Source organism: Triturus cristatus, chromosome 10, assembly GCF_964204655.1.
Source record: "Triturus cristatus chromosome 10, aTriCri1.1, whole genome shotgun sequence".
Taxonomy (NCBI): domain Eukaryota; kingdom Metazoa; phylum Chordata; class Amphibia; order Caudata; family Salamandridae; genus Triturus; species Triturus cristatus.
The window spans coordinates 1211587498-1211600631 of record NC_140593.1 but is presented as its reverse complement, the minus strand read 5'-3'; positions in this window follow the sequence as shown (position 1 = coordinate 1211600631).

Genomic DNA, 13134 nt, shown 5'->3' with positions numbered 1-13134 from the left:
GTAGAGCGTCTGGAAAGGACCATCGAGTCTGAGCTAATGGATAAACTAGAGCGTCTTCAGAAAAACCTGAAGTTAAGCGAACCTGAGAGAGAATACTGCTCCAAAGGGCGAGCAAATTTACTACCTTTGTATTTGTAGAATAGGGTTACACCTTACAAGTGCTGCACCTTTTTGGATCAAAACTTGAAGTATGTTTATGTTTGTAAAAGGAAGAGGGTCTGTTTCAAATGGCTTCAGAAAGTGCAGATATTAATTAAATAAACTGGATCTTGCATTTGTCTAATCCGGCTTATCAGTATTCACTTGGAAGCAGTTCATTGAAGAAGTGAACATCTTGACAACTGCGATAATGAAAGCCAATAGCTCTTGTATACAGGTCTGGCACGCTGTAACTCAGGTGTACACTAGGCCTTTGTGATGGCAGGGGCACAGGATAGCTGGTGACCTGCATGCCCTGTCTATCCATATCCTGTTGTGCTTTGGAGGAGAGGAGCACCAAAGCACAGACAGTCCCAGTCCACTTAAAAAGATCCATCACACTTATATTTGGGGCATTAAAATGTGATTTTGAGAACTGATCACAAGACCCTTATGAGTGTTGATTCCAGGAGGGGTAAGGAGCACCTTTAAAGGAGGAATGCTCTGAGGCAGCGGAATGTGACACCATGTCAACGGAGTTGGAAGTGTTTCGTTATGATAGCCTCGCCTGTCTGTGCTTTGGTGCTCCTCTCCTTCAGTTTCTCAGTGGTTAGAATTCATTATTTTGTTTAAATGTTCACTGTGAGAAGTTGGCCTGATGTATGATGTCACTAGTTCTAGTGTACACCTTATATCAGTCCAAACAACCCTTATGGTGATTGGTTGTAAAGTCAACCTTATAGACCAGCTATCCTAGTGGTAGCATGGACAAGAGCAGTCTTAGGCTAAACTCTGAATGGCATGTGAAGCCAGCTGTGATACCATATATAATCCCTTGAATACCAAATGAAAGGACACCACAACAGATATATATATAAAATAAAGTGTATTTATTCTAGTCAAACCCTCAGCACTCTTTATGAGATTAGAGGTAAGTACAACACAGTCTTATTCAAGCATACATTAAGTCACACAGGTAAGTAATACAGTTAGGCCCTAAGGGCCACGCAAACCATATACTAAAGAAGTGGTATAAGGACCACTGTCACGGAAATAGGATAGGCCTAGGCCTAGGGAATCGCTGGGGCTACACTACACTAGCAACAGTTAGGAAGTGGGAGGCCCACGGGATTCAGGTGCAGAGTGGAAACACTCACGCGTAATGCGTAAAAGTCGATAGAATTACTAGCAGTTAGAAATTAACAGTTTAAGGACACTTCTGAAGCAGCTAGAGAGTCGAAACTCGGAAACTAGACCCTAGGATAGTCACTACCCTTGTGAGCACCGAAGTACCCAAGTTACCTAGCCCACGGGCTGCGGGTGCATAGGTGTGAACTTGCGTCGGGTTTCGTCGTGGACTTTTATGGATGCCTGAAGGAAAGTTGCTGACAGGCAGTCAGTGAAGAGTGTCCGGTGGATCCCAAGGCTGGGATCAAGAAGAGAGGATACCTGCAAGCAGAAGGGACAGAGTCAGGGTCACTAGCCAGTGACCACGTGGAACCAGGAAGGAACCAGGCGATGTCGTGAAGATTGCAGGTGAAAGGTGAAGCTTGTCGCTGCAGCCACGGGTACCAGGAGACGTCGAGGACGACCAGGAGGCGAGCTGTCCCACGAAGGCTCTTGCTGTCGGCGGCGTTGAAGTCGAACTAGGACTCACCAAGCCTTGGCAAGCGGAACCCACGAAGAACGGAGGACTTGCTTCTGGTGCAGACCAGGAAGGTCTGGGGTGCTTCTCTTTTGCAAAGAAGCAGGAGCCAGTCTGGAGGAGCCAAACCAGCAGTGAAGATTTCAAGGTGTGTCGTCACAAAGGCCGCTAGCCAACGGGCAAGCAACCGGACAGACGCGGCAAGCAGGAAAATGCAGAAGGGCCCCACGCAGGACTCGTGGAGTGTGGGGGGCTGATCTTCGGTGCAGATGGTGCTTGGGGTTGGGGCTTCTCAATCCCCGGTGCACAACTTCGAGGGTGCCTCAGAAGCTGCGCTGGAAGATACTCGCCACTTTTCCCAGGTAGCCGGTCCCACGTCTCTCGTCGCCTTCACGGATCTCAGCTCGGCTGTGGATGTGGATCAGGGTCGGAGAAGTCTGGAAGTCAAGGCTCTGGTCGGGCTCTGCAGTCGGTCCCTCGTAGAACTTCAGCAAAGCAAAGGGTAGTCTCTTGATGGTGCCTGTTTGCACAGGGTAGCCACTCCTTGGCCACAAGGGAACTTCTTCAGTCTTCTTCTTTCGTCGAATGTCGAAGGTCCAGAGTTTCTGTTCAAGTTGCAGGTTCAGGATAATCTAATCTCCTGGGGCCCAGCTACCACTCTTATACTATTCTGGGGGGCTGGGTTGCCTGCTAGGTCACGCCTTATGGGTGGGACCTGGGAGGGGGGTGGTTACACCCCCTTCCCTTTGTCCAGTTTCGCGCCAGCACTGGGGCTGGAGTGCCCCAGCACCGGTTTGAACTGGACTATGCACGGAGCACCTTGTGTGCCCCAGGCAGTGTCTCGTTTCATTCATCCCTCCCTGCCCCAATACACTAAGGCCTGTCTGGGGTGGTGCTCGCACCTCCCAAGGCAGGAAACCTATTGTCCAAGCCTCCCTTGCCGGGATCACTCCCAGCAGCAGGAGGTCAGACTTGTGTCGTGGCAGCAGCATCCATTTTGTGATGCTGGGGCTCTGGTTAACTTTAACCGGGTAAGTAGGTTACAACATGTCTTCTCCCTCTAGAAGGGAGGGATAATATCCTCATCCCCAGAAATGGGATGGGGGTATTATTCCAAAGTGTTAGACACCTTACACAACATGTTTTGATAAAGCCAAACCATAGTTACCATAACCGTTTAAGATTATAAGGCACTTTAAGAGTATATGGTAGGCTATATCATAGAACAGCTATAAGGACATGGTTCCGAAAGCTGCAGACAGGCTCAGCTCATGCTAGAGCACCATCTCACATGTTACCAAGCACTCTGCCTCCAGGATTGTTAAGGCCTGCCATAGGAGTGGCTGATAGGTACACATGTGTCTATATGTAAGATAGGTATAGGAATACTACACCTAAGCAAGGAGTGATTACACGACCTTGCCCCAGCTGAGTGATCAGCCAGTTGTGTCATAATGGAAGGCCAGGCCAGGGGTGGCATAATACATGCTGCAGCCCCTGGTAGGCCTAGGGTACACCTATGCCCTGGGTACCTAAGGTACACTGTACAGGGGTCAATAAGGTGATCCTATCCAAATGGGTTATGCACCTAAAGTACATAGTATCAATTTAGAGAGAGAACAGCAGGGCTGTGGGTCTGATTAGCAGGCCCACAGCCACATCTAAGTCGAAAACCAGTAAAGCAAAAGCAAAAAGTGGGGGTGAACATAGAAAGCAGACCCTACTCTCCTACACAACCCCCCCAAACTTAGGGACATTAAACTAACCTTTACCAGTTGAGTCTTCATGTTCTAAGTGGAAATATCTGGAGAGTCCATCTGCATTGGCATGGTCAGTCCCAGGTCTATGTTCCACTGTGAAGTCCATCCCCTGTAGGGAAATGGACCACCTAAGAAGTTTGGGATTTTCACCCTTCATCTGATTTAGCCACAAGAGGGGCTTATGGTCTGTCTGAATCTTGAAGTGAGTGCCAAACAAGTATGGCCTCAGCTTCTTCAGGGCCCAAACCACAGCAAAGGCCTCCCTCTCAATAGCTGACCACCGTTTCTCTCTAGGGGTCAGCCTTCTACTTATAAAAGCAATGGGTTGGTCTTGACCATCTATATTAAGTTGTGAAAGAACAGCTCCCACACCTAACTCAGAAGCATCTGTCTGGACAATGAACTTTTTGGAGTAGTTTGAACTTTTCAGAATAGGTGCACTGCACATGGATTGCTTCAGGTCATCAAATGCTTTTTGACAGCTTACTGTCCACTGAACTTTCTTTGGCATTTTCTTGGAGGTCAAGTCATTAAGTGGTGTCACAATGGACCCATAGTTCTTAACAAACTTTCTGTAGTACCCAGTCAGGCCCAAGAAAAAGCTCTGACCTGAGTCTGGGTAGTTGGAGGAGTCCAGTCCTTTATGGTCTGGATCTTGCTCTCCAGTGGTTGAACCTGACCCCCACCAACTAGGTGGCCCAGGTATACAACCTTGCTCTGCCCTATCTGGCACTTAGTGGCCTTGATAGTGAGGCCTGCCTTTTGCAGGGCCTCTAAAACATTCCTCAGGTGGACCAGGTGATCCTCCCAGGTGGAGCTAAAGACAGCAATATCATCAAGATAAGCTGCACAATAATCATCCAACCCAGTAAGGACTTGATTCACCAACCTTTGGAAAGTGGCAGGTGCATTCTTCAAACCAAAGGGCATTACCACAAATTGAAAATGTCCTCCTGGGGTCGAGAAAGCAGTTTTGGCCTTTGCATTCTCAGCTAGTCTGATTTGCCAGTAGCCTGCTGTCAGGTCAAATGTGCTCAAAAACGTAGCCGCTGCCAGTCTGTCAATGAGCTCATCTGCCCTAGGTATTGGGTGGGCATCTGTCCTAGTGACAGCATTGAGACCTCTGTAATCCACGCAAAACCTCATCTCTCTCTTACCATCTTGGGTGTGAGGTTTTGGCACAAGGACCACAGGACTAGCCCAAGGGCTCTCTGAAGGTTCAATGACTCCCAGCTCCAACATCTTTTGTACCTCAACTTTTATGCAGTCCCTGACATGGTCAGGTTGCCTGTAGATTTTACTCTTCACAGGCAGACTGTCACCAGTGTCCACCTCATGGGTGCACCAGTTTGTCTGACTTGGGGTCAGAGAGAACATATGTCTGTAGGATTGCAGAACCTGCCTGCAGTCCTGTTGCTGATGGACAGTGAGGCTGTCAGAAAAGACCACACCATCAACTGAGTCATCATCAGGGTTCTGAGTCAACAGGTCTGGGAGAGGGTCACTCTCTTCCTCCTGCCCCTCATCTGTAGCCATGAGTAAGCCCATGTCTGCCCTGTCAACATATGCCTTCAATCTGTTGACATGAAGCACCCTGTGGGGGCTTCTGGGAGTCCCAAGGTCCACCAAGTAGGTGACTTCTCCCTTTTTCTCAACAATAGTGTGGGGTCCAGACCATTTGTCTTGGAGTGCTGCTGGGGCCACTGGCTCCAACACCCACACTTTCTGCCCTGGCTGGTAAACAGTCAGCACAGCCTTTTGGTCATGCCAAGCTTTTTGGAGTTCTTGGCTTGCCTCAAGGTTTTTAGAAGCCTTCTTCATATACTCTGCCATCCTGGAGCGGAGACCAAGTACATAATCCACTATATCAAGTTTGGGTTGTCTGAGAGGTCTCTCCCATCCTTCCCTTACTAAACATAGGGGTCCTCTTACAGGATGCCCAAACAAAAGCTCAAATGGGCTGTAGCCAACCCCCTTTTGTGGGACCTCTCTGTAAGCAAACAGAAGGCAGGGTAAAAGGATGTCCCATCTTCGCCTAAGCCTGTCTGGTAAACCTTTTATCATTCCCTTTAGGGTCTTGTTGAATCTCTAAACAAGCCCATTGCACTGTGGGTGATAGGGTGTGGTGAACTTGTAGTTCACACCACACTCCTTCCACATTGCAGTCAAGTATCCTGACATGAAGTTGGCACCTCTGTCAGAAATGACCTCCTTTGGAAAGCCCACTCTGGAGAATACTCCAAGCAGGGCCCTCGCCACAACAGGAGCTGTTGTGGTCCTCAGGGGAATAGCTTCTGGATACCTGGTGGCATGGTCCACGATCACCAGTATAAATCTGTGCCCAGATGCTGTTTGTGGGTCCATTGGTCCTACAATATCTATGCCCACTCTTTCAAAGGGAACCCCCACCACAGGTAGTGGAATGAGGGGGGCCTTTGTGGTGCCACCTGATTTGCTACTGGCTTGGCAGGTGACACAGGAGCGACAAAACTCCTTGGTATCTTCTGACATATGGGGCCAGTGAAAGTGAGGGACAAGCCTGTCCCAAGTCTTGTTCTGGCCTAAATGTCCTGCAAGGGGAATATCATGGGCCAAGGTAAGAAGGAAGCCTCTGAACTTCAGTGGTATGACCAACCTCCTGGATGCACCAGGCTTGGGGTCTCTAGCCTCTGAGTACAGTAGCCCTTCATCCCAATACACTCTATGGGTACCTTGAGCATTCCCTGCAGCCTCAGCAGCAGCCAGCTGTCTGAGGGGTTCAAGAGAGGGGCAGTCTAATTGAGCCTGCCTCAGATCTGCCCTGGAAGGTCCCCCTGTCCCAAGAAACTCAACCTGATCAGGTTCAAGTTCTTTTAGGACAGTTCCTTCAGGGCTCTCAGAATCATCCTCCTGGGAGGGCTGATCCACCACCTGAGGCAGGGGGGAAGGCACAGCCTTAACCCTACTGCTCTTTCTCTTGGGTTGTGACTGGTCCATAGTTTCAGGATCCATCACTTGTTCAGTGGTGCACTTTTTGGCCTGTGACCTGGTCACAGCAAGGACATGTGCATCTATCCCCAGCATTTCTGCATGGGTCCTATACTCCACTTCAGACCAAACTGAAGTTTCAAGATCATTGCCCAGTAAACACTCTACAGGAAGGTCTGAACTAACAACAACTTTCTTGAGGCCAGTTACCCCTCCCCAGGAGAAGTTAACAATAGCCACACTATGGGAGGTAGTGGCATTGCTAGCGTTGGTCACTAGGTAATTCTCACCTAGTATGATCTGTCCAGGGTCCACAAAGGCAGGTGTCACCATTGTGACACTAGCCCCAGTGTCCCTGTAGGCCTGAGCCATTCTTTGGTTGATAAAAGGAGTCTGTCTGTACTTGCCCAGGTTACTGGGGCCTACAGTAGAGAACAAAGCTAAGTCCCCATCACAGATCAGAACAGCCTGAGTAGGTATTCTGACTAGGCCAGAATCCTCCTCAGTTCCCAGGGTTAACCCTACTACACCCTCTTGCTGGGAACCACCACTTACAGCTGGACTAGGGGGTACAGTTGCCTTAGGGGCAATGGTGGCTGGGGGCTTATCCTTTTTGGTGCACTCACTAAACCAATGTGAGTTGGACTTACAATAGTTGCACCATGGTTTCTTTTGGCCATCTTTCTTTTTATCCTTTTTGGGACCACCCTCCCCCTGAGCCTTTTGGGGGCCTGGTGAAGACTTCTGGTCTTTTTGTTTCTGATCATTACCCTTCTGGTCTGCCTTTTTCTGATCACCGCCCTGGTTCTGGTTTTTCTGCTCAACTCTAGTCCTGACCCATCTATCTGCCTTCTTTCCCAATTCTTGGGGAGAAGTCAGATCAGAATCAATCAGGTGTTGATGCAGTAGCTGGTTTTGACAGTTGTTAAGTATTTGTTCTCTCATGATCAAATTATACAATCCTGTATAGTCCTTAACCTTACTTCCCACTAGCCAGCCTTCCAGAGCCTTAGTGGCACAATCTACAAAGTCAGTCCAGTCCTGAGTCTGTGTCTTCTGGGTATCCCTGAACAACAACCTGTATTGTTCAGTGGTTAGGCCAAACCCATCAATTAGAGCACTCTTCAGGACAGTGTAATTGTCTGCATCCTCATCACTAACTGTGAGGAGCTTGTCTCTACCCTTCTCAGAGAAGGAGAGCCACAAGATAGCTGCCCACTGACTTTGGGGTACCTGCTGTACTTTGCAAGCTCTCTCCAAAGCAGTTATCCATTTGTGGATGTCATCCCCACACTTGTAGGGAGGGACAATCTTGCTCAGGTTTCTATTATCATAGTGCCTGTCTCTAGCCTTAGGGATATTGCTGCCACCAGTGGGTTCTGACCCACTTAACTTTTGCTATCTAGCCAGAGCAAGCGTCTCCTTGGCAAGGGCAAGTTCTTCCCTCTGAATCCTCAGATTAGCTTCCCTCATTCTGGCTTCATGCTCCTTTCTCTCGGGGGAAGTCATTCCCCTGTGAGAAGAGGCATTAGAGATGCTAGAGACATGGGAGTGGATGGATTCCCTTGAAGGGGATCTGTCTCTCCTGCTTCTCTGGTTAAGCCCACTTGGGGGTCTGTATGGGGGGACCCCATGCAAACTCCCATGTAAGCTTAGGTTAGCCTGGCTAAGTCTTCCTACTTGGCCCTGGCTGTCTACCTCTTCATCTGAAGTCCCATCTGACTCATCTGTGGTGGGTAGACCCTCCTTTGTACCTAGGGTACTGGCCTGTGAGGCCCTAAGAGTATCATACTCCTCTAGGAGTTGTACTAGCTGAAGGAGGGTAGGGTTTGCACCCTGTTTTAACTTTCTGGAGGTACACAATTGTCTCATCTCCTGAAATGTTAGGGTATCATATCTAGAGGGGGTCTTCTTCAGACCTGCCCCTCCTGAGAGAGCATCTCCTTGATCTCCTCCCAGAGACATGATCTAGTGAGGGTGTGGTGTGTGCACCTACCTACACTAGTTGTTTCTACTAAACCTCTCTAGTAGTTGTAGTCAGGGTGTGTTACTCCCTTCAACCTACAACCACTAAGTCCAGTAGGACTTAAGTATTATAATCTATGTTATATGTACCTAAACAATATCTGTGTGATCTTTCAATTTAGTATCTCAAGATTACAATGGTATTACAACAGCAAGCTCAGATCCCAACCGCTGCTCACCAATGTGAGAAGTTGGCCTGATGTATGATGTCACTAGTTCTAGTGTACACCTTACATCAGTCCAAACAACCCTTATGGTGATTGGTTGTAAAGTCAACCTTATAGACCAGCTATCCTAGTGGTAGCATGGACAAGAGCAGTCTTAGGCTAAACTCTGAATGGCATGTGAAGCCAGCTGTGATACCATATATAATCCCTTGAATACCAAATGAAAGGACACCACAACAGATATATATATAAAATAAAGTGTATTTATTCTAGTCAAACCCTCAGCACTCTTTATGAGATTAGAGGTAAGTACAACACAGTCTTATTCAAGCATACATTAAGTCACACAGGTAAGTAATACAGTTAGGCCCTAAGGGCCACGCAAACCATATACTAAAGAAGTGGTATAAGGACCACTGTCACGGAAATAGGATAGGCCTAGGCCTAGGGAATCGCTGGGGCTACACTACACTAGCAACAGTTAGGAAGTGGGAGGCCCACGGGATTCAGGTGCAGAGTGGAAACACTCACGCGTAATGCGTAAAAGTCGATAGAATTACTAGCAGTTAGAAATTAACAGTTTAAGGATACTTCTGAAGCAGCTAGAGAGTTGAGCCTCGGAAACTAGACCCTAGGATAGTCACTACCCTTGTGAGCACCGAAGTACCCAAGTTACCTAGCCCACGGGCTGCGGGTGCATGGGTGTGAACTTGCGTCGGGTTTCGTCGTGGACTTTTATGGATGCCTGAAGGAAAGTTGCTGACAGGCAGTCAGTGAAGAGTGTCCGGTGGATCCCAAGGCTGGGATCAAGAAGAGAGGATACCTGCAAGCAGAAGGGACAGAGTCAGGGTCACTAGCCAGTGACCACGTGGAACCAGGAAGGAACCAGGCGATGTTGTGAAGATTGCAGGTGAAAGGTGAAGCTTGTCGCTGCAGCCACGGGTACCAGGAGACGTCGAGGACGACCAGGACCAGGAGGCGAGCTGTCCCACGAAGGCTCTTGCTGTCGGCGGCGTTGAAGTCGAACTAGGACTCACCAAGCCTTGGCAAGCGGAACCCATGAAGAACGGAGGACTTGCTTCTGGTGCAGACCAGGAAAGTCTGGGGTGCTTCTCTTTTGCAAAGAAGCGGGAGCCAGTCAGGAGGAGCCAAACCAGCAGTGAAGATTTCAAGGTGTGTCGTCACAAAGGCCGCTAGCCAACGGGCAAGCAAACGGACAGACGCGGCAAGCAGGAAAATGCAGAAGGGCCCCACGCAGGACTCGTGGAGTGTGGGGGGCTGATCTTCGGTGCAGATGGTGCTTGGGGTTGGGGCTTCTCAATCCCCGGTGCACAACTTCGAGGGTGCCTCAGAAGCTGCGCTGGAAGATACTCGCCACTTTTCCCAGGTAGCCGGTCCCACGTCTCTCGTCGCCTCCACGGATCTCAGCTCGGCTGTGGATGTGGATCAGGGTCGGAGAAGTCTGGAAGTCAAGGCTCTGGTCGGGCTCTGCAGTCGGTCCCTCGTAGAACTTCAGCAAAGCAAAGGGTAGTCTCTTGATGGTGCCTGTTTGCACAGGGTAGCCACTCCTTGGCCACAAGGGAGATTCTTTAGTCTTCTTCTTTCGTCGAATGTCGAAGGTCCAGAGTTTCTGTTCAAGTTGCAGGTTCAGGATAATCTAATCTCCTGGGGCCCAGCTACCACTCTTATACTAATCTGGGGGGCTGGGTTGCCTGCTAGGTCACGCCTTATGGGTGGGACCTGGGAGGGGGGTGGTTACACCCCCTTCCCTTTGTCCAGTTTCGCGCCAGGACTGGGGCTGGAGTGCCCCAGCACCGGTTTGAACTGGACTATGCATGGAGCACCTTGTGTGTCCCAGGCAGTGTCTTGTTTCATTCATCCCTCCCTGCCCCAATACACTAAGGCCTGTCTGGGGTGGTGCTCGCACCTCCCAAGGCAGGAAACCTATTGTCCAAGCCTCCCTTGCCGGGATCACTCCCAGCAGCAGGAGGTCAGACTTGTGTCGTGGCAGCAGCATCCATTTTGTGATGCTGGGGCTCTGGTTAACTTTAACCGGGTAAGTAGGTTACAACATGTCTTCTCCCTCTAGAAGGGAGGGATAATATCCTCATCCCCAGAAATGGGATGGGGGTATTATTCCAAAATGTTAGACACCTTACACGACATGTTTTGATAAAGCCAAACCATAGTTACCATAACCGTTTAAGATTATAAGGCACTTTAAGAGTATATGGTAGGCTATATCATAGAACAGCTATAAGGACATGGTTCCGAAAGCTGCAGACAGGCTCAGCTCATGCTAGAGCACCATCTCACATGTTACCAACCACTCTGCCTCCAGGATTGTTAAGGCCTGCCATAGGAGTGGCTGATAGTTACACATGTGTCTATATGTAAGATAGGTATAGGAATACTGCACCTAAGCAAGGAGTGATTACACAGCCTTGCCCCAGCTGAGTGATCAGCCAGTTGTGTCATAATGGAAGGCCAGGCCAGGGGTGGCATAATACATGCTGCAGCCCCTGGTAGGCCTAGGGTACACCTATGCCCTGGGTACCTAAGGTACACTGTACAGGGGCCAATAAGGTGATCCTATCCAAATGGGTTATGCACCTAAAGTACATAGTATCAATTTAGAGAGAGAACAGCAGGGCTGTGTGTCTGATTAGCAGGCCCACAGCCACATCTAAGTCGAAAACCAGTAAAGCAAAAGCAAAAAGTGGGGGTGAACATAGAAAGCAGACCCTACTCTCCTACATTCACACACGGTAATATTATCAAGGCACACAGTAAATATAATGTCAAATACAAATGCATAATTGTGCATTGATAACATGTAAAGAATGGAGTCTAAATTGCTCTTCTCCAAGTGCAAAAGTATTCTGTGCTCCTTGCAACCACCAATGCATGTAAATGTATATGTACTTATATAGCGTGCAAATCACCCCTAGGGGTATCTCAGCGCTGTAGGTACCCTTCCTGGCTTTTTCCGTGTGAAGTGTCCACTCCAGGGCACCCCCATGGTGAAGCCAGGCATCCCAGCACTGTTGGGGCGATTAAGCAAGCTATTGCCCAGAGTTGCAGCGTGGGACCCATGATTAGAATAGGCACTGAGGCGAGAATATCAGGTCCAAGGAATTTATAGCCCGAGACCCTGCCGCAGCAGGAATCAAACCCTGGTCCCGGACCAGTGCTCTGCATCGAGGTCTGCCGCTCTAACCATTGAGCCACACTTCTCCACTCATTCATCCCTCAATAATCAAATGGTTCCTTTAAGATTTGATCAAAGATTGAGAAGCAAAAGCAACTGTTTTCTTTGTTTCACTTTGATATTGCGAAAGTAAACCCATTTTCCAATGCCACTAGCATCTACAGTCACAACTGTGGCTTTCTTTACCTCAAATGGTATCTGAATATTGCCATTAATGATGGGTTCCTTAATTCCTTTTGAAAACGTCATCTTGGACCATCCCTACTCAAGTGTTTTACCATTCCTTTTACCTCAGCTGAAATAGTGTATTTAAGATACACACCTCCTCCACCAAGAATTTACACTTTTACTTGCATAGAGTCATGCCCGTTTCCCCCAACTCACCTAATACCTGCTTTAATGCCATGTTATGCTTTTCAGTGGTCTACCCAAACACCAAGATATCCTGGAAAAATATAACACAATCCAGGTCCCAAAATATTTCAGACATACTTGTTTGGAAGTCTCTTGCTGCATAAGCAAGGCAGAAAGGTAGACTTATGAAATGCGACATGCCTACCGTAGTAATGGAGGTTGTCAGGGCTCTTGGTTCTTGATGTAATTAGATGTGGCGATAAGCCCGCCTCAAATCTGACTCCTAGAAATACCTTCCACCTTTTATTAACAATACTGTCTCAATGAAGTTCAATTTGGGAAAACTGTTCAGCACTCTATACCAGGAGAGGGACTGTAGACACATGTAAAACTGTAACATGCCACCAGCCTTCTTAATGACGACTACTGGTGAAAGCCACTCTGCGGCTTCCACAGGCTCAATAATAGCCCCCTGATCCATCTCCTCTAACTTGCACATTACCTCCTTCTACGCAATGATGGGCACCCACATAACTTTGTGCCTAACAGGTTCTGCACCCTCTTCCAAGATTATTTTTTAACATACTGTTCTAGAATGTTAGCCGCCTCCTGAACTCAGATTTGGAATTACCCAGGATATCATCGAGATTTGTATTTTTTTACCACCCTGTCTTGATCTGGTGCCCTGTGATTAATGTATGCAGGTCATAACGGTAGACCCATTCCAATATTAACAATCCAGTCCTGGCCAAGTATTTTTGATCAAAGTGCAACGTTCTGAGCACAGTGTTGGTCGACATATATCCTAACATATCAATGTCCCCCACCCCTAATATTATTTGAGGTCTATATCTTTGCTCTGAAACT